Source organism: Suncus etruscus, chromosome X (assembly GCF_024139225.1).
Source record: "Suncus etruscus isolate mSunEtr1 chromosome X, mSunEtr1.pri.cur, whole genome shotgun sequence".
Lineage (NCBI taxonomy): Eukaryota > Metazoa > Chordata > Mammalia > Eulipotyphla > Soricidae > Suncus > Suncus etruscus.
Window position 1 is genome coordinate 20,130,616 of NC_064868.1, and position 25,076 is coordinate 20,155,691.

Below are 25,076 nucleotides of genomic sequence, written 5' to 3' on the forward strand. Positions count from 1 at the left end.
AATCTACCATGGTTTACAAAAAAAATCAGGGGAGCACACAAAACACTGTAAAAATATGCCTAATTCATTATTTTAAAAGGCAAAAAGGGAGACATGATTTATGACATGAGGAGATATGGTAAAAGTCAAGCATATCCATATAATATAGTTTTTGATAGTCATTAAGAGTTGTATTCTTGAAGAAATTCTAATGTTATGGTGAGTAAAACAGACCTCCAAAATGATTCTGTTTATGTGACAGGTTTATGCCTAGGAAAAAGTATTAGAAGTAAATGCACCAAAGTATTAACAGTGGGGTTTTTACATATGAGGGTTTTTTTCTTGATTTATATTTTTCTGTTTATATAGTATTTATTTACTTATTAAGGCACTGATTTACAAAATTGCTTATTATTGAGGTGTTCCAGGCATACAATGTTCCAACACTAATCTCACCATCATTGTGATCTTCCCTTCACTAGTGTCCCTTGGTTACTTCCCAATCCCCTTGGGTACATAACAAATTTACTTCATACTGCTGGTCCAACAAAACTTAAAGAAATAGCAAGGAATTAATCAGAAAATAAACCAATAAAAGTCAATTTGGGGGCCCAGAGAGATAGCACAGCGGCGTTTGCCTTGCAAGCAGCCGATCCAGGACCAAAGGTGGTTGGTTCGAATCCCGGTGTCCCATATGGTCCCCCGTGCCTGCCAGGAGCTATTTCTGAGCAGAGAGCCAGGAGTAACCCCTGAGCACCGCCGGGTGTGGCCCAAAAACCAAAAAAAAAAGTCAATTTGGGATGGTTGATTGCTATATGATATGAAACTCTCATTTTTTCCCTATCATTAATAAAACTTTCCTTAAAATTCTGTGCTAACATATTTTTTGTTTGTTTGTTTGGTTGGTTGGTTAGTTTTTGGGCCACTCGGTGAAGCTCAGGGGTTACTCCTGGCTATGCGCTCAGAAATTGCTCCTGGCTTGGGGGACCATATGGGATGCTGGGGGATTGAACCATGGTCCGTCCTAGGCTAGAACCTAGTCTATCCTGTGCAAGGCAGATGCCTTACCGCTTGCGCCACTGCTCTTTATAGCACACTTCCTACCATGGACTGGCTCTCCTGGCCCAAATCTCTATTCTCTCTGGAGATTATTACATGCTCTCTTTTATTTTTCTGATATCCCAAAAATGAGTGAGATTATTCTATCCCCTTCCCTCTGATTCATTTCACTTAGCATAATACTCTCCATATCCATAAGTAAATTTCATGACTTCATTTCTTCTAACAGCTGCATAGTATTCCCTTGTGTAGATGTACCCACACAGTTTCTTTAGTCATTCATCTGTGCCTGTGCACTTGGGTTGTTTCCAGATTCTGGCTATTGTAAACAGTGCTACAATGAACACAGGAATGCAGAGAGCTTTTCTGCATGTTGTTTTTGGGTTCCTAGGATAAATCCCTAGAAGTGGTATTGCTGGATCATATGGATGCTCAATTTCTAATATTTTGAGGAATATACATATTTTTCCAAAAAGATTGTGCCAATCAACATTCCCACCAGCAGTGAATGAGAGCCCCATCTCCCTGCATCCACACCAGCACTAGTTCTTATTCTTTGTGATGTGTGACAGCCTCTGTAGTGTGAGATATATCATTGTTGTTCTAATTTACATCTTCCTGATGATTAGTGATGTGGAACATTTTTCATGTACCTTCTGGCCATTTATATTTCTTCTTTGAGGAAATGTCTGCTTATTTCTTCTCCCCATTTTTTGATGGAATTAGATATTTTTTCTTCCTAAGTCCTCTCAGTGCCTTTTATATCTTAGATATTAACCTCTTATTTGATGGATATTGGGTAAACCGTTTCTCCCATTCCAGGGGCATTCTTTGTGTCCTAATCACTGTTTCCTTTGAGGTGCAGAAGTTTCTCATTCTAATATAGTCCCATTTGTTTATCTTTGCTTCCACTTGCTTGGTCAGTGTTGTCTTATACTTAAATATGTCTTTAGCTTCCATGTCATGGAGTATTCTTCTTATGTTTTCCTCTATGTACCTTATGGTTTCAGGTCTGATATCAAGGTCTTTAATTCGTTTTGATTTGACCTTTGTGCATGGTGACTGACATTTTAATTGGGAATTGAAGGTTGGGTCACACCTGGCAGTATTCAAAACGTACTCCTGGATCTATGCTCAGGGATCATTCCTGTTGTGTTTGGGAGACCATATGGATTGAAACCAGGTTGACTGTGTGCAAGACAAATGCACTACCTGATGTACTATTGCTCTGACCCCAAGGAACATTGATTTTATATTGTCAATTTTATATTGTCAATTTTTTATATTTTATATTTTTATATTGATTTTATATTGTCAATTTTATATTGTCAATACTACATAGATGTCTGAATTAATAAGTAAATGATTGTAATACAAATCTATGGATATAAAGAAACTTCTTTTTGAAATACATTTGTTTATACAATTTGATTACAAACATGATTGTAGTTGGGTTTCAGTCATATAAAGAACACCCCCCTTCACCAATGTAACATTCCCATCACCAATGCCCCCCCAAAAACTTCTTAGACATCAAACATTCATTATAAATGATATATTAATTCATTATTGAAAAATGTATAAAGCCTCTTAGTCATCTAGGAGTAAACATATCTTTCTTAATCTAGTAGAGGGAAACCAAAAGTGCCATGAGTGAGTGCCATATTCAGTGCCACATGCTGGGGAGTTTGCCCTGTCATTTAAAGAAGTTCATTTAAGGGCCCAGAGAGACAGCACAGTGGCGTTTGCCTTGCAAGCAGCTGATCCAGGACCAAAGGTGGTTGGTTTGAATCCCAGTGTCCCATATGGTCCCCCGTGCCTGCCAGGAGCTATTTCTGAGCAGACAGCCAGGAGTAACCCCTGAGCATCGCCGGGTGTGGCCCCCCCCAAAAAAAGAAGAAGTTCATTTAAGTCTCATTCACTGGGAATGCCGTCTAGTCCAGCCCTTATGGAAAACCTTATGGAGATTCCTCAAAAAACTGGAAATTGAGCTCCCATATGATCTAGCTATACCATTCCTAATGAACACAAAATACAACAGAAAAATGCCTTCTGCACATCCATATTTATTGCAGTGCTATTTGCAATAGCCAGAATCTGGAAACAACCCAGATGCTGACAACAGATGAGTGACTAAAGAAACTGTGGTACATTTACACAAAGGAATACTATGCAGCTGTTGGGGAAAAATGAATTAATGAAATTTTCCTACACATGGATGGACATGGAAACTATTATGATGAGTGAAATAAGTCAGAAGGAGATAGACACAGAATAATCTCACTCATTTATGGGTTTTAAGAAAAATAAAAGACATTATTGTAATAATACCCAGGGACAATAGAGATGAGGGCTGAAAGGACTGGCCCACAGTATGAAACTTGCCACAAAAAGTGGTGAGTTCAGTTAGAGAAATAAGTACACTGACAATGATCATGTTAATGGTAGTGAAATAGAATGCCTGTCTTGAATACAGGCAGGGGGTAGGGGAGGAAGGAGATGAGGAACATTGTTGGGAATGTTGCACTGGTGAAGAGGGGTGTTCTATTTTTTTATAACTAAAAACCAGCTACAAATATGTTTATAATGATGGTGCTTAAAGATATTAATTAAAATTAAAAATAAAGAAGTTCATCTAACATGTATTATAAAACTGGTTTCAAGGCTATGAATTGCTTAAGATGCTGCCTGTCAATAAAGCTCTGTATTGTTTTTTCAAATCTTAATGATAGGGGCCAGAGCAATAGCACAGTAGATAGGACCTTACCCTGAAATCCCATGATTTATTCCACCACCACCCTGCCTTCCAGGAGCAATTTCTGAGCACAGAACCTGGAGTAACTTCTGAGTGTTGCTGGGTGTGGTCCAAAAATACAAAACAAAACAAGAATTCTGAATAATCATCTAGTTAAACAGAGTATTATTCTTGGTGAGGTGTTCATTTCATTGAGTTAGGAAATATAACTAAGAGCAGTGTGAGAACAGAGGAAGAAAAGTCACTTCAGGAGTGGTCCCTTGAAATGGCAGAAGTCAGGTCTCAAGGCTAAAAATGTTTTGGAGGGCACAGCAGTCTGTGGTCAGAGCTTACTGCTGGGCTCAGGGGACCATGAAGGGTGCCAGGAATCAAACCCTGCTTGCCCATGTTCATGGCAAGCACCCTGCCTGATCTACTATTGATCTGGGTCCTGGAGGCTGGAGATGAATCTCACCAGGTAGGATGTGGCAGTGAGCAGAGGTTCATATATAAGTATTTTATTTTATTTTATTTTCCTCATTCCTTTTTGTTGTGATGACCAGAGGTCACACACACTTAGTTCCAGTGCCCTCACTGTAAGACTGTAAGAGATGGCATACTTTGTTTTATGGTTGAGCTCGCACTTAGCATGTGGGGTGACGCCAGGGATCAAACTGCTTCATGCATGCACTCTGCTACTGAGCCATCCAGGGGACCCCTTATAATATGTATTTTTATTTATTTTGTTATAATTATTATAGTTTAATGTTTTTACGTTAATGTTAAAGTTTAGGGTTTAGCTTGAAATTACTGCACCTTCCTACCATCAATGTGCCAAGACCTTCCACCAATAATCTTAGATTATTTCTACTCTACTTCTTCACTTCCTCCCCCCCCCACCACTCTAATTCCCAGAAAGTAGGTCATATCAGTTTTGCAATCCAAGGTCAAAGATTTGACATCGTTCTAAGCTGAAGCAATAATAGCACTGTAGGTAGGGCATGTGCCTTGAATGCAGCTGACCTGGATTCAATCTCCAGTATCCTATATGGTCTCCTGAGCACTTCCAGGAATGATCCCTGAGTACCGAGCCAGGAATAACCCCTGAGCACTGCCAGGTATGGCCCCCAAACCAAAAATAAAAAAATTGACATCGTTCAATACATTCTATTCCTTTGTTTTGCTCCCTATGGATCACAGATGAGTAAGATCATCTGGGATTTGTTTTTTTCCTCTGACTTATTTTGCTGAACAATATGATGCCCTTTAATTTTACCCAAGTTACAAGGTTTAACATTTTTAAAGTATTTCATTGTGAATATAAATCAGAGCTTCTTTATCCACTCATCTGTTGTTGGTGACATTATTTTAAACAAATATATAGTCAGAGGCCAGATAAATAGTACAGTGGGTAGGGTACTTGCCTTGCATGCAACTGACCCAAATTTGATCCTTGGAATCCCATATGGTCTGCTCAACACCACCAGGAGTGAGTGCAGCGCTAGGAATAACCATTGAGCATCACCAGTGTATCTCAAAAAACAAATAAAAAATCCTTCATCAAACAAACAAAAGAAAACATATAGTCAGGGGAGATAAAAGCAACACCTCTCCTCCTTAATGGCACCAAGGACTAGGTATGAAAGTGGGGTTGTTGCAGAAATTCCCACCAAAAATTCAGTAAAAATGAAGCGGCATGTCTTGAGAAATGGAAGGACACTAGTTTAGTTATGCCAACAGAAGAACTCATGCTCTGGGCCTTTGGTCTAGGCCCTGAACAAAGGTAAGACCTCAGTTCTATAGAATATCTGATGGGGTCTTAGGGTATTTGTAGGTAGCTGGTAGGAGAGTTCAGAAGCAGAAATTCCCAAGCATGTTATTTTTCAGAGCAGGATGTAAACTATCTCAAGGACATGAGCACATTGGGAGGCCATTCCCAGGTCATCAAGGTTACAAAGCGAGACTCTGACCATCTAAGGCACTCCGTGGTTATGTCTCCCAGACTCAGCTGTCCAAGGGCATGTCCTGCTCTCTGGTGTTGGCCTGCTTGAGTTAGCCTGTTTGAAATGTGGGAAGGGGGCTCTTTGCCTCATTAGGTTGAGGTGAGCAGAGGTTAGCATGAATAACTGAAAAGGTATGGGAACTTGGTGGGAACAAGAAAGTTCAAAGAGCTGAGAGAAGTGCCCTTGTTCCACATGAAAGAAAGGAAGGAGTAAGGCAGGTGTTGTAGATAATTCCCAGGGGGATCCTGGAGAATGGGGCTCCTGTTTCAAACTCACAAGCACCCATATGGTTATGTCTGCCATTGTTTGAGTACTTCTTAGAGTCTAAGCACTGCACTTGCCACAGGCCACTTGTAACCCCTGCAACATCTAACCAGCAATGGGAGCATAGAGCTTTACACTTAATACCCTTCTCTGTACAAGCAGTCACTTACCTTAATGTGCTGAAAATGCCATTCTTAAAGTTTCTCTGGGGAGAGCTTAAAATAATCTCTTTAGAGCAGAAGTTCTCCTGAGCCCTGCCCAGACCCCCTCGGCTTTATCATTGGTGCCAACACCTGGCTCACTGCCAGCTGCAGCACCTGCATCTCTACTGGAGGGCTTTCTTTGGGTCAAGCGGGTCTGAAAAATGAGAAATCGAACAGCCCACAATCACCAAGGGCTCCCCACCAAAGACTGATTGAAGGGAATGTGTCTGGATGCTCCAGGGGCTCTCAACCTTCGAGTGGAATAATTTGGAGTTGTATGTTCTCTTTGAATTCCCACAATTGCCAAGCATGGATCAGTCAAGGGGCCAAGGAGAGTGGCTGGAGAACGCATGCTGGCCTCCTTTCTTACCTTTTCTCATTCATCCACATGCGTGTGGGCTCAGTTCCCTGATAAATGACTTGAACTCGAAACCCTGTCTCAGGGTCAGCTTCTGGAGCAGAGATGGGGAAACATTTTTTCTGCCTTCACTCATTTGGATCTTTAAAATATCATTCATGAGCTATTATGGCTATTTTCCACCCCTGTTCCAGGGGATCACAAGCTAATACACTGTTCCAGTGCTCCATCATAAAGTTTCTATTATGATTCCTCTTTTTATGGTAAAATACCTTTCATAACCGCATCACTCATGGATAATGAGTCATAACATATGTAAGAAACTGTTAGCTTACCTTTTAGAGTAAACATTTCAGTTCAACTTTTTCTCTCTAAAAATGTTTTTCCCTTCATATGTTCCATTTTAATCTAGTTATGCTGTTAAAAATTATGTCTCTTACAAAAATATTAGGACAAACACTGAAAATTGTGTTAACTACAATTAATCAATTCTACATGTGTTATGTTGCTCTTAATATTTATCAAAAAGATCACATGTTGAGGCTAGAGAGATAGTATTGGTTGGATACTTGCCTTGTACATGGCCAAGCTGGGTTTGATACCCAGCACCCATATGATCTCCCCAGGAGTGATTCCTGAGTGCAAAACCAAGAGCAACCTCTAAGTATCACTGGATGTGGTTCCAAAACCAAAAAAAAAAAAAAATAACATGTAAAAGGAACACATCAAATCTCTCACCAGTACCATCATTATTGACTCCACTATTTATTCTATATGCCATTTAAAAGTTTTCTTACTTAAAAGATTGTTGATTGTGATCTAGAGCACTCTCTGGACTCCTTAGCAAAAGTGTCCCTGCAGAACAGGGGGATTTTTGACTGAAGATTCTTTTTTTTTTTTTTTTTTTTTTTTAATTTTTTTTTTTTTTGGTTTTTGGGCCACACCCGTTTGACGCTCAGGGGTGACTCCTGGCTATGTGCTCAGAAATCGCCCCTGGCTTGGGGGGACCATATGGGACGCCGGGGGATCGAACCGCGGTCCTTCCTTGGCTAGCGCTTGCAAGGCAGACACCTTACCTCCAGCGCCACCTACCCGGCCCCTGAAGATTGTTATAACAAGGTGGACTGTGATTTTCTCTTAGGTCCAAGGGAAGCAAAGGGGATGCTGCAGCAGATGAAGGCCAGTTTGCATGAGTGGAAAGATTCTGCCTTTCGGTATGAACAGTGTTTCACTCAATCATTCTGGATAACTACTCTGACCAGGCTACTGTTTGTAAGTCCTTGCATAATTAATTTTCTCACCCACTTAATTCAGGCACATATAGATGCAGTTAAGATGCTTGTGCTAAATCCCAGTATGTGCCCATAAGCAGGGATGAAGATGAGGAACCTCAAGGAGAGTCAAGGGTTCAACTCAGGTTCATAAGAAGAGGAGGAAATGTGAGATTCTGGGTTCTGAACAAGGAAGGATGCTGTTGTATTAATTAATTAACAATGGGGCTGGATGGTGGTGGATTTCTCTGTTTGCCATCCCAGGCCACGTGGCTCAGCAACCCCCATGCAGCCGGCGGGCCCCAGGTTAGGCGAATGGCGGAATCAGACTCACTCACAGGCAGGCATCTGGAAGCATTATCTTTATTCAGGCCCTAGCCACCACATGTGTGTGGCCTACTCATAACCTTTCAAGCATACAGCCATTCCAGGCTACCCTGCGTCTAAACTCTTTCAGCCATCTTCCTCAGAGCCCAGCAGGGCCAAAAAGCAAAGGCCCTTAATCCCCTGGCTTCCGGGTTTATCTACCTATTCCAAGACCCCTCCCAGGAATGGGCCGGGTCTTGCAGGTAAAGTCACACCTATTATCTGGTTCCCAAGACCCCTCCCAGAAATGGGTGGGTCTCAGATAAGTACCCTACATTATGCCATTTTGTAAGGGACCACATGTTGTAAACCTCTTAGTCTTCTCTTCCTCAAGTCTAAGTTTCCCTGCCCCAAGCTACCTGGCCATACCAGGTAGCCTATCTGGCAAGAACAGGAGGGAGCAGTAGGAAGGTACCCTTAGCCAATCATTGTAAAGAGCATCAGGAGTTAGAACCTCCCTATACCTCCTCCCTATATAATCTGACTTGTGATCTTGGTCTCCGAGAGGAGACCACCCTGACCCGTCTGTATGGGACTTGTGGCTGATAGAATAAAGTTTTGTTTAGCTTAAAAAAAAGTTTTTTGGGGCCGGAGAGATGGCATGGAGGTAAGACATTTGCCTTGCATGCAGAAGGATGGCAGTTCTAATCCTAGCATCCCATATGGTCCCCTGAGCCTGCCGGGAGCCATTTCTGAACGTAAAGCCAGAAGTAACCCCTGAGCACTGCCGGGTGTGACCCAAAAAACAACAAAAAAAGTTTTTTTATTTAGTACCTCAGGTTTACCAAGTAAGAAATAGATTACAAAGGAAGAAAAGAGATGGGAAAAACAAGATGAAGTTGATAGAAGAATTAAAGATTCCCTGGAAGCCATTGTTACCTTCGATGGAATGTTACATTTACATTTATGGCTCTATCTCTGTTCATTTTCCCAGTTTTCCACTTTCACCTTAGGGTTAATGCTGATATTCACATAGTCCAAGGAAAAAATTATGCCATCCTAAGTAATAAAACTCATGCATAAAGCCTTTTACCTACTTCAAGAAAATTATGGTAATAAACATATTTTCAATATAAAGCATTTACTCTATGCCTAACATTTGGTGCTTTTACACAATGAATTATATAATTGTACTCTGATATTTACAAGTATTTCTTTGCTCATTTATTTCTTTGGCGGGGGAGGTGTCAGGCCACACTTGGCAGTACTCAAGAGTTACTCCTGGTAGGCTCTGGGGATCATTCAATGATGGGGATCAAACTAGGGTTAGCTGCATGCAAGGCAAGCACCTTAATCCCTGTACTATCTCTCAAGCCTAAATAAACAAGTTTTAATACTGAAAATTTCCAAGTGAGTAAACTGACTCAGACAAGTAAGTGATTTCTGCAGAGTCAATAAGTACTAGAACTTACATGAATTTAGGTTTCAAACTTTTTCTTTCTCTTGTTTATGTTTGTTTGTTTGTTTTTGGTCACAACCAACTGTATTCAAGGCTTACTCATGGTTTTGTGCTTAGGATCACACCTAGTAGTGCTCACGGGACAATGGCTGTGTTGGCAATTTAAATTGAGGTCATCCATATGCAAGGCAAGGTCATTAACCTCTGTATTCTGTACTGGACTGTCCCCTAAACTCTTTTTCACCATCCTACACTGCCTCACTTTCGGCACAGAAGTGCTTTGATAAGAATAATAAACTAACTCTTGCATATCTCATCATTCAAAACAATCCTTCTCTCCCCTTCTTTGGAATTTATGTAACACAAAGCACTTTTCACTGTGTTCATTCCATTTATTTCATACTTCTGAAACCATGGTTAGGACTCATCATAGACTCTTGAATCTATTTATAACACAAGAATAAGCATTGTAAGATTTACCAGTAGATTGAGAATGAGGTGATTTTACTTACTAATCCCCCTCTTAAGTTTATGCATGTTGCAGCAAAAGGAAGTATTTCATCTTTAGAGGAAAACAAAGGATTAAACAGTATCAGTGATACTGTGAACTTTTCCTACAGAACCAAGGTTTCTAAGTGGTGGGGGAAAAGGACTTAGAGATGTGGGGACATAAGATGTGAACCAACATGACATAAGGATGAAGGTGGTGAAGGAGCAGTAACTTTGTACATGAAAAACATTATTATTGATACTGCTGTAGCTGTGTTATCTCCAAAAACAAAAAAAATGAAGTCAATACAGGTTCATGTCCTATAAAGACTATTAGGGGAAAAAAGTAATGATCAGGCATAAAATGAGTCAGAACTGGGGGCCTCATACATGGAAAATCCCAGTTTGATCCTCAGCACCCTATAGGTCCTCCAAGTTTGCCAGGAATGAGCCCTGAGTATCATTGGGTGCGACCCAAAAACAAACCAAAAAAACTCAAAAACATGTGGGAGGAGTTGTTCTGTTTTTGTTTAGGGGTCACATCCAGTGGTGCTCAGGAGCTACTCCCAACTCTGTGCGCAGGGGACTATGAAATTCCAGGGGTAGAATCCAGGACTCCTGAATGCAAAGCATGAATGTGAGGTATCTCTGTGGCCCTCAAAAAACATCATTTGGGGTCAGTGAGATAGCACAGAAGGTAGGAGCTTGCCTTGTATACAGCTAATCCAATTTCGATCCTGAGCACCACATATGGTCCCCTAAACCCTGCCAGGAGTAATCCCTAAGTGCATAGCCAAGAATCCCTGAGCGCCTCCAAGTATACAACCTACAAACCCTACTCCACAGCAAAACCAAATAAAAAACATAATTTTTTAAAAATAAATTAGAAAGAGTGAGAATGCACTAGTTTATTATTAACATGGATTTTTGTTCCTCGTTTCAGCATCTATAATAAACAACATTGATGTTCACTCATTTAATCAAAATTTATGAAGTTTCAGGTAGGGTCTTTGTCTTGCATGCAGCTATCCTAGATTCGATGCCAACCCCCAGTACCCTATATATTCCCCCTGAGATCACCAGAAATGATCCCTGAGCCCAGAGCTAGGATTAATCCCTGAGTACTGCTGGATGTGGCCCTCAAATAAAAAATGAATAGTGTTAAGGTGCTGATGTGGGGAGTGACCAGCCAGATTGACAATGAAAAAAACCTATCACAAGAATGAAGATGCCGAGGCCGGAGAGATAGCACAGTTGCGTTTGCCTTGCAAGCAGCCATCCCAGGACCAAAGGTGGTTGATTCAAATCCCGGCATCCCATATGGTCCCCCATACCTGCCAGGAGCTATTCCCAAGCAGATAGCCAGGAGTAACCCCTGAGCACCGCCAGGTGTGGCCCAAAAACAAACAAAAAAAAATGAAGATGCCACTACTCCAAATGCCATCTTTTATCTTTATTTTATTATTGTTGTTATTATTTGGTTTGGGGGCCATACACAGTGGTACTTAGGGGTTACTCCTAGCTCTGCACTCAGAAATCACTCCTGGCGGGCTCGGGGACCATATGGGATGCCTGGGATGGAACCCGGGTCAGTCCAAGTTGACCGCATGTAAGGCAAATGTCCTACCACTGTGCCATTCCTCTGGCCCCCATCTTTTGTCTTTAAAATGAATAAATATTTGACATAAATCAGAGAGAGGATGAGCAATTAGGAGCCCCAAGTTCTTTGCATTCAAACCCCAGGCCATCATGTCTGTGCCAATGTTTGATAAAGTCCTAAAAGAAGGTAGTTTACATTAAAATGAGATTAATCTATTGATGATAAATTCAGTTGCAAATATGACATATTTTGTTTTGCTTGAGCAAAATAGATATGAGAGAAGCCTTTAAGCCTTTTTTGAGCATAAATTAAAGTTGCCCTTAGCTGGAATAAATCATTCTTATTGACATCAGCAGCTGTGTAGTCAGTTAAGAATTATTGTTGCTATTACTTTGTGGTATTTATAAACACTTTTCTTTTCTAAGTGCTTTACAATCACTTATTGTCTAATTAATATCTAATCATCTGTTTACAAGTAATAATCACACATGTAGCACAGTTTAATCAAAACTCCAAATGCAGACACCATCATGCTCGAGAATGTTGTGAAAATGTTGGTGTTGCATCAATGGGGTATGACACATATGGCTGAAGCATATAATATAATTAAAAATATGACGATAGTTCCTCACCTGGATTTAAACATGATTTGGACTCACCACTCTTGCATGCCAAATATTTTACATGAATGTCTGTGAATGAGAATATAGGTGATTTTCAACACTTCGTAGTTCAATTATATACACACGTAAAATGTTCATTTAAGCCATAGAATTAGATTATGGTTAATGAGTGTTCAAGACTGCACACTGGCTCTTCATGGAGTTAGTCACAGTCATTGTTTCAGTGATTTTCATGAAAAAGATGAAATATAGCAAAGATGGCTCAGGGAATTTCAAGGTTAATAACCCAACTAGGTTCAAGTCTAAACCAAACACCTGCCAGTCTTAATATCCAATGCCAATGATGTACTGCTGTCTCCCACATCTTATTTCATAAGTAATAATGGTACCATGAAAGAATTTTTAAAGCGGGTGAATGACATGCATACTAATCCAGGTTTTCCCGTGGGATTAATTTTCCTATATGTAGAATTGCTGAGTCAGAGTGCTTGCATTTTTAATGCTTTGTATACATGTGTTATGAATAAACAAATTGTCCTCCAGAATAGTGGGCCAAGATGCCGACAATTGTATTTCTTGATTATCTATTTGCCATAACCATTCTTTTTTTTCCTTTATCTCCAGGAACCATTTCCAGGCACTACAGGAAATGCTGCAGGATCCAGTGGACCAGGCCAGGAGCTTGTGAATAGGATACAAATATGTTTGACTGGCAAATGAGAAATTAGATCACCTGAGGTCAGGATGGATTGATTCATTCACAAGTAAGTCATTATTGCAATTCTTTGACTTTGCATTAATTGGTTATGAATGGCATGGTCTTCCAAGTGAAATCTTCTTGCAAAAAGATCTGCACTTAGTATCTTTGAATGCTCCAAGAGATTCAGCTTAATCTTCTATGTTAGTTTCTCCTGGCTGCTGTGCCAATTTACTACAAACTTCATGGCTTAAAACAACACAAATTTATCATCTTAAGGTTCCCGGGGTCAAAGGGCTGAAATGATTCTCAATATATCAGCGAGGAAGTGTTTCTTCTGGAAACTCTAGAGGAAAATGTGCCTCTGCCTGTTCCATCTTCTAGAGCTGCCCGCATTATTGGCTCTTAGCCCTGTTGCTTCCATATTCAGAGCCAACAATTGCATCATGCCAGCCTCAGCCTTACAATTCATGTATTCTCTAACACTCACCTGCATTTATTAAGAAAAAAAATCTAGTGTTTACCTAGTGTTTAACACTCACCTGCATTTTATGAGGAAAGAAACCTAGGGTTTACAACCTGATGTTTATATTCTTCCATGTCAATATTTTTTAACTAAGAGCTATAGAGACACTGCAGGGGTTAAGGAGCTTAGCTTACATCCTGTATCCCCACTGCTGAGAGTGATCCCTGAACTCTGAGCCAGGAATAAGCCCTGAAGAATGCCAAGCATGGCCCAAACCTCAAAAGACTTTTAACTTGATTACATCTGTAAAATTCTTTATTTTACCACATGAAGATTCTGGGAATTAGTGGAGGACAGAGAGCATACCAGGAATTAAAAGATTAAAGTATTTACCTGGCATGCAGCTGGCCCTGATTTGATCTCCAGCACCACCAGGAGTGAACCCTGAGATAACCGAGCATCACTAGGTGTAGCACAAAAAATGCTCTAGAAATTTGAATGTAGATGTTTACAGGGGGTACTGTAATTCTGCCTAACAACCTACCTTAGCTGGCCTTGGTAGATTATCTTCAGATATTCTGAAGTTTTAAAACTTGCAAATTCCTGAAATAACACTCTGTCTTTTTTTTTGCATGTGTGGTTTTTGGGTCACACCCAGCAGTGCTCAGGGGTTATTCCTGGCTCCAGGCTCAGAAATTGCTCCTGGCAGGCATGGGGGATCATATGGGACGCCAGGATTCGAACCGATGACCTCCTGTATGCAAGGCAAATGCCTTACCTCCATGCTATCTCTCTGGCCCAATAACACTCTGTCTTAATGCTTATTCGAGGATTGATCCCTAAGCTCGGAGCTAGGTAAGCTCTGAGCACAATCCCTTATGGAGTAAAAACAAAATAAAACAAAAAATAATGCCTGCAGAGCCAGAAAGATAATACAAAGGTTAAGGTGCTTGTCAACCTGAGTTCAGTCCCTGGTACCATATATGGATGCTTAAAGTATTGCCAGGAGTTACACCTGAGCATAGAACTAGGAGTGGCCCCTTAGCACCACCAGGTATAGCCTAATCCCCCCCACACACACACAAAATAGTGGTTATGGAGGTTAAGTACAGTGTTAGAGATTAGAGCTCATCAATGACAGTTATTTTTCAAAGTCATATGAATCCAAAGCCCCCATTCACTACATGCTGTTTCTGAGGTCACAGTACCCACCCACACGTTGCTCGGTTTATTCACTTAAGCCTTCCTATTAGCTGTTTTTTGTTTGGCTTGACATTTAGTGACTCAACCTAGCTAGATACAAGCTTTTATTAAGTCCCAACATGGCTCATAGTTTACTCATTCAAGTAGGTGCTAATAGAGGATAATATCACAAAACACACTTTTCAGATGATGTACCAGACTCTTGAAAAAAATCTTCCAAATAGTCATACCCTGTAGGTTCTTCCTCCAAAATACAAGCAGAAGTGAGCTCACCAGCTTATGTTCTCTGAGTAAATCACTGAATAATAGCAGGTGGCATTGGTGAGAATGATCTTTCCAAAATTCTACATGTAGATCAAATGCAATGTACTCTTGAAAATTGAGGGCCTAGCACTTTAGAAGTCCCAATTCCTGTCTTTTTTTTGGGGGGGGGGCACACCCGTTTGATGCTCAGAAATCACTCCTGGCTTGGGGGGACCATATGGGACCCTGGGGGATCGAACCGCAGTTCGTCCTACGCTAGTGCTTGCAAGGCAGACACCTTACCTCTAGTGCCACCTTGCCAGCCCCATCCAATTCCTGTCTTAATCAAGACTCTCATGTTCTCTGATTCACTGTGCAAGGTTCTCAGCCTGGGCTGTGCCTCAGAATTACCTGGGAGTTTGAACCACCAAGGCCTGGCCCTCACTCCCAAGCTCAATGTTTCACAAAGTGAGCAATACCACCCCCCAGGTGTCACTGGGGGCATAGTAACCTTGAGTTGATGTGGGAAGTTTCTCTAAACATTGACAGCAGTGGTTCACATTGAATGTGGTTTAATTTATACAAATTGCAAGATAGACATCCAAGAGGGCACTGATTTTTTTTTAAAAAGGAGGGGGGATATCAAATAGGTTTAGGAACCTCTGCTCTAGCGGTTGTGCTCTAACTGCCCTGGGTTGTAGTGCCAAGACTTTAGAAAACATAGAAGCCTCCCTCTAAAGTAGGTAGGTAATAGGGCCCCTCTGGCAATCGGTTCTTGGGACATAATAAGACAAAGATGGAATTTTAAGAAATTACTCTTGTCTTTGTCTTCGAGTATGTGTTTTCCCTTGAACACATATCTTATTTGTCTCAAAGTCTCTTTGCTTTCCCATTTATTTCAACTTTGGAGAAGCCTGTTTTCTCTCTCAAACATGTACCTTTTACTTTTTCTCTCATCACATCTTTCTAAATAAATTTCTTTCTTTCTTTTTTTTTTTTTTTTTTGGTTTTTGGGCCACACCCGTTTGACGTCCGGGGGTTACTCCTGGCTATGTGCTCAGAAATCGCTCCTGGCTTGGGGGGGGGACCATATGGGACGCCGGGGATCGAACCGCAGTCCGTCCTACGCTAGCACTTGCAAGGCAGACACCTTACCTCTAGCGCCACCTTCCTGGCCCCTCTAAATAAATTTCAATAAACATTTTGTTTCACAAAAAAAAGTCACAAGCTCTAAAGCAATAAAGCATTATGGCCAGATCTACTTTGTGGATACTAAAAATAAGGTCTGATAAGATTAACTGGCACAAGCACAAGCTCAGCAAAGGCTGAAAACCCCCCTCCAGAGAAAATCTCCAGCAAAAAAAAATGGTTGTGATATGACATGTAGGTGGACCACCAATATTTCCAGCTCTTTCCATTGGCAATGCCATAGCAATTGACTCTTATCTAGATAGAAAGCCCCACAATTTGGGCTGCTTGGGAGAAAACCTATAAAACCAACTCTGCAAAAGCAAGCAGGATGCCCTCTGTTGGAACACGTGTTACAACACTCCCCTATTGTTGGGGGTGTCCTGAATGGCCACTTTCAGCTCTCTCTGCCTCCGGAGGTGCCCATATTCTCTCAAATGTGCTCTTCCTTCTTTCCTCATAGTGAAGTAAAATAAAACTGTTTTTATTTCTCTATGAGTTTCCTCCTAAAATTCTTTTCTATGAGTGAAAGGAAACAAGACCAAAAGCCTAGGTAAGATTTAGGACTGACTTTCCTTTCCTGAAAAGATCAATTCCTCATTCCATCCTGAGTCTATAATTTCCCCCCAAGAATTGAGTGGCAAAGATCATTTCCCATGTTGTGCAGAACAAGTGCAGTTTGATGGCTGCTTTGTAGAGCTGGACTGTACAGCTGGACTCCAGATTTTCATCAGTCCTAAACTTCCAGCCACTTGACCAAAGTGGCTAGATAGAAAATTTAGTAGACTTCTTCCTCAAAACTGCTGCTTCTCTTTGCTCCACTTTACATAAGTCACTTGAAACACTCCCTAACAAAAAAATTCAGAGCTACCATGGTGAAGCAGAGAATAAATGAGACAAAGATCTTTATGGCCAGAGAGCTGGCACAGCAGTAAAACAAATGCCTTGCAGAAATGAGATCTGGTTTTGATTCCTGACACTGCTAAAATTTAAAATAAAAAGATAAGGATGCTGATCCTCCAAATGATGAGTCTCCTTTTGGAGGGGTGAATACCTCCTAAATGGTGCTCAGAGTGTGTGGGGGTACTGGTCTCAGACAATCATGCTGGTGGTTTAATGTAAGGAGGACAAGAGGATACTATACTGCTCAGTTCCTTTGATTTCAGGGATTCTTGGGCAGTACTGAGAGCCTCTAGGGCTAAAACTGGCAATGCCCTGGGTACCATGTGATGCTAGAAATCAAACCTGGTATGGAGTATGCTTAGCATGCACTATAACCACTGTACAATCTCCTGACCTGGTCTCTCTCTTTAAGAATTTTTATTATCCTTTGCTTGCTCCTGCACCCTTCAAGTTTAGATTAATCTATTTTCTGACATCTAGGGCCTTTTTGTAATGGGAAGCTTATTCCCTCCCAGCAAGATTTTGGCAGCCTCCACACATGCTCTCCACCATTTCAGCAGGCATATGGCTCTGTGAAACTGATCTACTCATCACACCTCCCACTGCTCACACTTACATTTCATGTCACTGGGTGCAGACAGGTAGGGAAAGAATAGAGCAACAACTAGCCTATTACCTAGGAGACTCCAGGGGTGGAGAGAGCTATCTATAAAGATTCACTCTCAGCACAGCAGGAACACAGCAAACAGTGGGAGAAGATGTGTAGAAGGCCATCAAGTTCAATGAGTGAAATAATAACTCTCAGAGAATTTAGTGGTACCATGCTCATGATATTTAATGAGCTCAAAGAAACAATGGCACAGGCAGTCAGAAAAGCACAAGAAATTGAGAGCAGAAATGAGAAAACTATAATCAGAAGTAACAGAAATGGAGAGTGCGGTCAGTGAAATTAAAAGGAAACCTCAATAAAAGTTCTAGACAGCAGAATAACAGCAGCTGAGAAAAATGGAGGGACTCGAGATACAGAAAACCTCTAAAAATAACAGCAGATGAGTCTGAAAAGAAATGGAGGACACACCAGAGAATTACAGGACTATATTAAGAGGAACAAAATAATAATCAATTTAATTTTTGGAGAACAGTAAGTAAAGTTTGATGAAGAACCACTAAGTCATAGATAAGAATTTCACAGAGTTGAGGAATGTGGGCAAATAGATACAAGAGATCCAATAGATTTCAGCATAAAGATAACCAAATAGAAAAACTCTAAGACATGTTGTAATCAGAATGACAAAAGCCGCAAGACCAACAAAGAAATATATATACAAAGAAAGCCCAAAAGATTCACAGTAGATCTGGGGCCGGAGAGATAGCATGAAGGTAAGGCATTTGCCTTTCATGCAGAAGTACGGTGGTTCGAATCCCGGCATCTCATATGGTCCCCTGTGCCTGCCAGGGGCGATTTCTGAACATAGAGCCAGGAGTAACCCCTGAGCACTGTCGGGTGTGACCCAAAAACAAAACAAAACAAAACAACAACAACAACAAAAACAAGACTCACAGTAGATCAAATGAGACTTTACAAGTCCAAAAAGAATTGTGGGATATAGTAAAAAAAAAGTCAGAGAAATGAATACTCCACCAAGAATACATTTAAAAGTACCTCTTAGCTTTGCACAGTGGCAGTATTGTAGCCAATGAGGTTTATCTGAGGCGCGATTATTGCTAATTGAAAACTTAAAGGTGCCTCTTTAAAAGGTAAGGCAAAGTTCTCAGCACTTTATGATTCAGTATAACATTAACTTATGGCACCTGAGGGCACCCTCCATCACATTAAGAAAGATCTGTTTACTAATGGTTTGCTAATGGTTTTATACTTTTTCAGTAATGAATGAATGTTTCATTTACATCAAATATGCTGCCTATTTAGGTGATTTATTTTTAAATACTTTTTATTGAGACCAGTGTGAATTGCAAGTCTTTCATAGTTCTATTTAAGGTACATAATGACAATGAATCAGGGCAATTCCTACCACCAGTGTTGACCTCCTTCTGCCACTATTCCCAGCATGCATTCCATACATGCACTTTAAGTCCCCTGGACTGCTAGTACAACAGGTCCCTTTTGTGTATAGCTTGTTGTAGTTTGGGTCTCTTGATTCTGTTGTCGTTGACTTTGGGTTGGGTATTTAAGCTGATCATTTTTTATTTCCACTCAGTGTTTGTGAGACTACTTAACTCTGGTACTATCCACTATTTTTTCTTCGTTCCTCTTTTTCCTCAATTTATGATGCAGAACAAGATGATTCATGTTCTGTAGTTCTGTTAAAAAAAGAAAGGAACCATTGTCTAGAAACTATAAATACGAATTTAAAAAAAGAAAGAAAAACAAAACAAAACAAAAACAAAAAAAGATGGAAGAGAGGGCTGGTGTGGCAAGGCTTTTTTGGCGTAGGCATAATAAGTATTTGGGAAATTAGAAAGGGAATTCCCTTGGCCTAAGAGATCCAGGTTTCTCCATCCTTGAAGCATATTGTCATGGGATCAACTACAGGCTCTGAGCATGTTCATTGTAGAACCTCCACGTCTCCCCCAACCCAGGTCTTTCTATGATGTCAGGAAATGTTCTGCTCGGTTGTGGTTGTCAAATTCAATCCTCTGTAATTAGAGATCTTGGTTTTTGACTTCAGCCTAGGATAGTCTTTCTTCATGGTTCCAGAAGTTCTGCTCAGTCCCAGTTGTTGTAATTAGTGATCATGGCTTTACACCAGTCAAAGGACGAAGTGTCTTCTGATTTCATCTCACTGTTTGGTGATGAGGTAGGGCAACCTACCCTTGGATCAAGTTGTTTATGTTTCCTCTTCGTCAGGATGTGGTATGAATCTAGCCTGGTGCAAGTTGGTGCCAAAGTGGTATCAGGGACTCCTCCCAGGAACTGTGTCAGTTCTAAAGTTGGGACCTGGGGTTTCAGGGATAGATAGTAGATGTCCGATCACATGAGGTCTAAGTCGAATCCACATGACAAACGTTCATTATAGAATTTATGGGTTCTTATCCCTAGTATATAAGAGCTTGATTCTCTGTATAAGATTTCCCCCATTTTAGTGTGCAAAAGGGAGAAATGCCATATTTAGGTGATTTTTTTTTCTTTTGGTTTTTAGGCCACACCCATTGACGCTCAGGGATTACTCTTTGGTATGCACTCAGAAATCGCTCCTGGCTTGGGGGGCCATATGGGACGGCGGGGGATTGAACCATGGTCCATCCTAGGTTAGTGCACACAGGGCAAATGACTTACTGACTGTGCCACTGCACCGACCCCCATTTAGATGATTTCTAAAACATCTATAGAGATTTTTGTAACATTCTTTTGCTTATCAATGCATATAATTAAACATTATCTATAATATATTTCTAGCATAAAATCAATATTCTCATTTTAGAATAAAAACACTTTTATAGGTCTATTAAGTTTTTCCCTTAAAATTGCTTAATTCTGGGGCCAAGTACAAAGAATAAGGTGTTTGCCATCAGCACAGGGTTGATCCCTGGTATCCTAAATGGTTTCCTAAATACCACCAGAATTAATTCCTGAGTGCAGCCAAGAGTAGCTCTTGAAAATCGTTAGTTGTGACCTAAAAAAAAAAACAAAAACAAAATTGAATTCTCCTTATTCTTACTACATCTTAACTTCAAAACTTATTAGCATAGAATTACTCTTACCGGGCCAGGAGAGATAGCAGAGCAGCGTTTGCCTTTCAAGCAGCCGATCCAGGACCTAAGGTGGTTGATTCGAATCCTGGTGTCCCATATGGTCCCCCCGTGCCTGCCAGAAGCTATTTCTGAGCATTTAGCCAGGAGTAACCCCTGAGCACCGCCGGGTGTGGCCCAAAAACCAAAAAATAAAAAGAATGACTCTTACCATTAGTCTTTTAAAAGTTATACATGCTAAAAAGAAAGATAAACAGCTTTTGAAAATAAAAGGGGTTTTATCAGCATAAATACTGATTTACAATTTTGCAGAACTACAATTTAGTCTTATTTATCTGTACATGTGTAGGTGTTAGCACTGCCACAAAAATCTTATGAAAATGATCTCTCATATGTGTGATACAAAGAAACATATTAAGGTGAAAAATGGTAAAAGTGATTGGAACTGGAGATTTTTGTCTGTAAGAAATAGCTTACACAGGAGGGCCCCTTGGGACACTGTTGGAAATAAGTGGAGACTCTGGAAATGGGTGTGGTGTTGGAATAATGCAGAAATGAAAAGTATAATTCACAGTATTATAACTCTTGGTATCTCAATAATAATGGTAAATTTACTAAAGAATCTCTTTGAATCAAGAAAAATGAACCTCATTTGGTTTACAAATTCCAATAAATTTGTAGCATAAAATTCTTCACTATGTTTGCGCCAAGTTAGGAGCTATGTTGAATGGCTTTCAAATGGTTCTTTTTTAATAATAACTTCTTTATTCAAGCACCGTGGTTACAAAAATGTTCATAGTTGAGTTTCCACCATTGAATGTATACCACCGTTCACCAGTACAACTTTTCCGCCACCATTGTTTCCCATTTTAAATGGTCTTGAGAGTAACTACACATACAATGTTCTTCCAAAAAAGCCTATCGTTACTACAAAAAGATCATTGTTTGCATAATCAAGCATAGTGTAGGCATACCTTCAAAGAAAAATAATTCGTTGTTTCAGCATAACAGCCTGAACAACCTCACCTTATCATTCAATCTAGAAAACTCAAAATGAGAAAAATCATTAGCCTTTATTTATTGGTTTTAGATCAGAACCAATGGTAATGGCTTACTCCTGACTCTGTGCTCACAGATCACTTCTGGAGGGGGTCAGAGGACCCAACTGCAAACATGCTTGTAATTATAGTGCTTAAATAAAGATATTATAATTAAAAAAATAAAAAAGGAAAGCAACCAAAACCATCTCTTAAATTAATTCTTATACAGCAGATATTCTCAATATATTTTAGATATTCTCAAAATTTTAAGAGTAAAAGAACTACCCTGAGGGGAGATATAGAGAGAGTATAGAAGTTTTACTTGCATATGGCTGACTTCAGTTTGGTCAGTGGTTCAATCACCAACATGACATATTGTCCCTCTGAGCACTGAACCACAAGTAAGCTCTAAGCACTTTCAGGTGAAGCTCAAGCACTTGCCAAAAACAGAACAAAACAAAAATCCTTATTTGTCTGCATTGAACACAGGGAACAAATACATTATTTTGAAAACTGGAGCAAAGGTAAAAAGTAAACCTTATGTGAATTATTTATCTCAGTGATCAAAGAGTTACTTGAGGGAGGGATATAACTTTTAGAATAAGTAATGAAGATGATGTGAAGGTCATTAAGAAAGTGATGAATTAGAATTCCTATTTTAGAAACCCTAGTGAATTATTGTACTTAGGTAACTCCAAGCAGGATTAAAGAACAGTCAACTCCAAATGTTATATTTTATAGACATACATGAACCACCAAAAAGTAGTCTGCCAAGTAAACATACCTGGTTTTGAGACTACACCAATATCAAGATTAATTTTGGGAACACAGAAGAAATAATGGAAATGGAGTATATTAATACCCCATGGATGCAACTGGCAAAATCCATATTGGGAGATGCTCTATTGGACAAACATAATTTCTTCAATCAAAAATTTGCAAGAAAATCTATAGATTGGGGCTGGAGCGATAGCACAGTGGTAGGACATTTTTGCCTTTCACACAGTCGACCCAGGATGGATCTGGGTTCTATTCCTGACATTGCATATAGTTCCCCAAGCCTGCCAGGTGCAATTTCTGAGTGCAGAGCCAGGAGTATCCCTTGAGAGCCACCTGGTGTGACTCAAAAAGAAATCAAAAAAAGAAAAGAAAAGAAAATCTATAGATTAAGTGCAATCTAAGAGATGGCCATCAATATTAATGTATAGATAATATTATCAGGATCCTAATTAAAAATGCTCTTAGAATTGAAACCTTCTTGTTGGAGAAATAGTACAGAGGTTAAAGCACTTGCCTTGCACTTATTTGACCTATGTTCAATACCCTGCATCCTATATAATCATCCTCTGAGACCTATCAGGAGTGATCTCTGAGTCCAGAGTCAGGAGTTAGCCCTGAGCAAGGCTGGTTGTGACACATATCCCATTAAAAATGTTATGAGACAATTAGAAATCTTAACACAGTCATGATGCTATGAAAGATTTATTAACTTGTTTTAAGTAGGAACATATTATTTTTTGTATTTTTAAAGTTAAGTTTCCATTGGTAGAAAGGTAAATTAGTGCTGCCTCTGGGGAAACTAGTATAGATTCCAGTTAATATACTAATATAGGAGCTGGATATTTAATACAGTTATTAAGGCACTTGCCTCGCATTGTGGCCCACCCAGAATTGGATTCTCTACACTGTGCATGCACAGAGCAATGAGAATCCTTGAGAACCACTGGGTGTGACCCCCCCAAACAAACAAAAAAATAATAGGACTGGAGAGACAGTATAGGGGTTAAGGTGCTTGCTTTATATGTGTGTCTGACCTTAGCTTGATACCTGGCACTGCATATAGTTCCTTGAGCACCGCTAGGAGTGATCCCTGAGCACAGAACCAGAAGTAGCTATTGAGCACTATAAAGTATGGTTCCCCCCAAAACAAAAATGGAAGTTTCATATGAGCAAGCAACACCAGTCCTAGACATATATCTAAGAAAACATAAATTTGAAAGAATATCTGCACCACAATGTTCATAACAGCATTATTTACAATAGAATACATGAATGTATTACAATAAAATACATTATTTACAATATTCTCAAGAGAAGACTAACTGAATAAATATGCTGTAACAGTCCATGCAGTACTATTTGAGCACTGGAAAAAGGAAAACTTGCCCTTCTTGACATTAATGGATCTTGATTGTGTCAAGTTGACAAAGGAAGAAAATGAAAGATAATTATCAAATGGCTTCACTCATGTGAGGAAACAAACTGGTAAAGAAGAACTCCTAGACTTGGTTAAACTATAGTGGTTACCAGAAGGAAAGGGGAGAAGGGTAGGAGGGTTGGGTAAAGGAGCTTTTTGATACTGGGAAAACACTGGAATTTGGTATTGGGTCAGGTGAGACTTGCACACATATAGAAATGTGGAGCTATAATGCTGAAATGTCATTGTATTGTTAGCTACTGAACAGTCAATAAAAATTAAAAGGCTATAGTATGGAAATATATATTTAAGTATTTGTTGATAAAATATTTTGTATGGGCATGGGGGATGGCTAGGGTTTGAAACCAGTAGTTCTCAACTGGGTACATCACTACCCCCACCCCTGACACATTTAGCCAAGTCTGGAGACATCCTTGCTTGCCACCTCTTGGGAGGTGGTGCTCTAGGTATCTGGTGGAAATATGTCATGGAAACTGCTACACATCCCAGTGCACAATGCAATGGTTCTTCCCTAGTACCATGACAAACTTGAACATGCCCACATAGATTATGGAAACACAAACAAACTGTAGCTCATCTGAGTAGGCAGATGCCTTGTGATCATATTGGAACATGAGAGGTTGAAGACCTTTTAAGAGTTACTCTAAGGCTATCTCCCACTCAACTTCCTATCTTCCTTGAGTAACCATAATGAAGCAATTTCTTTTGAGGGGTAGAGCTATTGGGGTACATATATATGTCAGTGCTCAGGAGATCATATGTGGTGCTGGGGATAGAATCAGGGTCGACCACATGAAAGGCAAGAACTTTAACCTCTGTAGTAGCTCTCTAGCCCCAACAAGACAATTGTAATGACCTCCTTAATTCTGCTGAGATATGAGGCTTAATATTCTGCATTCCTCAATATATAGATATATTATATAGAAAACTGATTAGTTATCATCTACACTGGTCTCCTCAGCAACCACTATGATTCTTTTGTTTCTGTGGGATTTCAGGTTATCCTGTGACTTTTTGTTTCTATGTTCTCACTTTTTTTGATGTGTGGGATGAAAACTA

At 40.0% G+C, this 25,076-nt stretch overlaps 1 protein-coding gene and 1 pseudogene across 1 annotated transcript in view; one reads left to right on the plus strand and one right to left on the minus strand.

The window, feature by feature from the left end:
* Window positions 1–25,076, minus strand: part of PCYT1B (phosphate cytidylyltransferase 1B, choline) — a 330,888-nt gene that overhangs the window by 295,723 nt on the left and 10,089 nt on the right. The gene's annotated exons all lie outside the window — the stretch shown is intronic.
* Window positions 18,717–18,791, plus strand: LOC126000079 (uncharacterized; annotated as a pseudogene).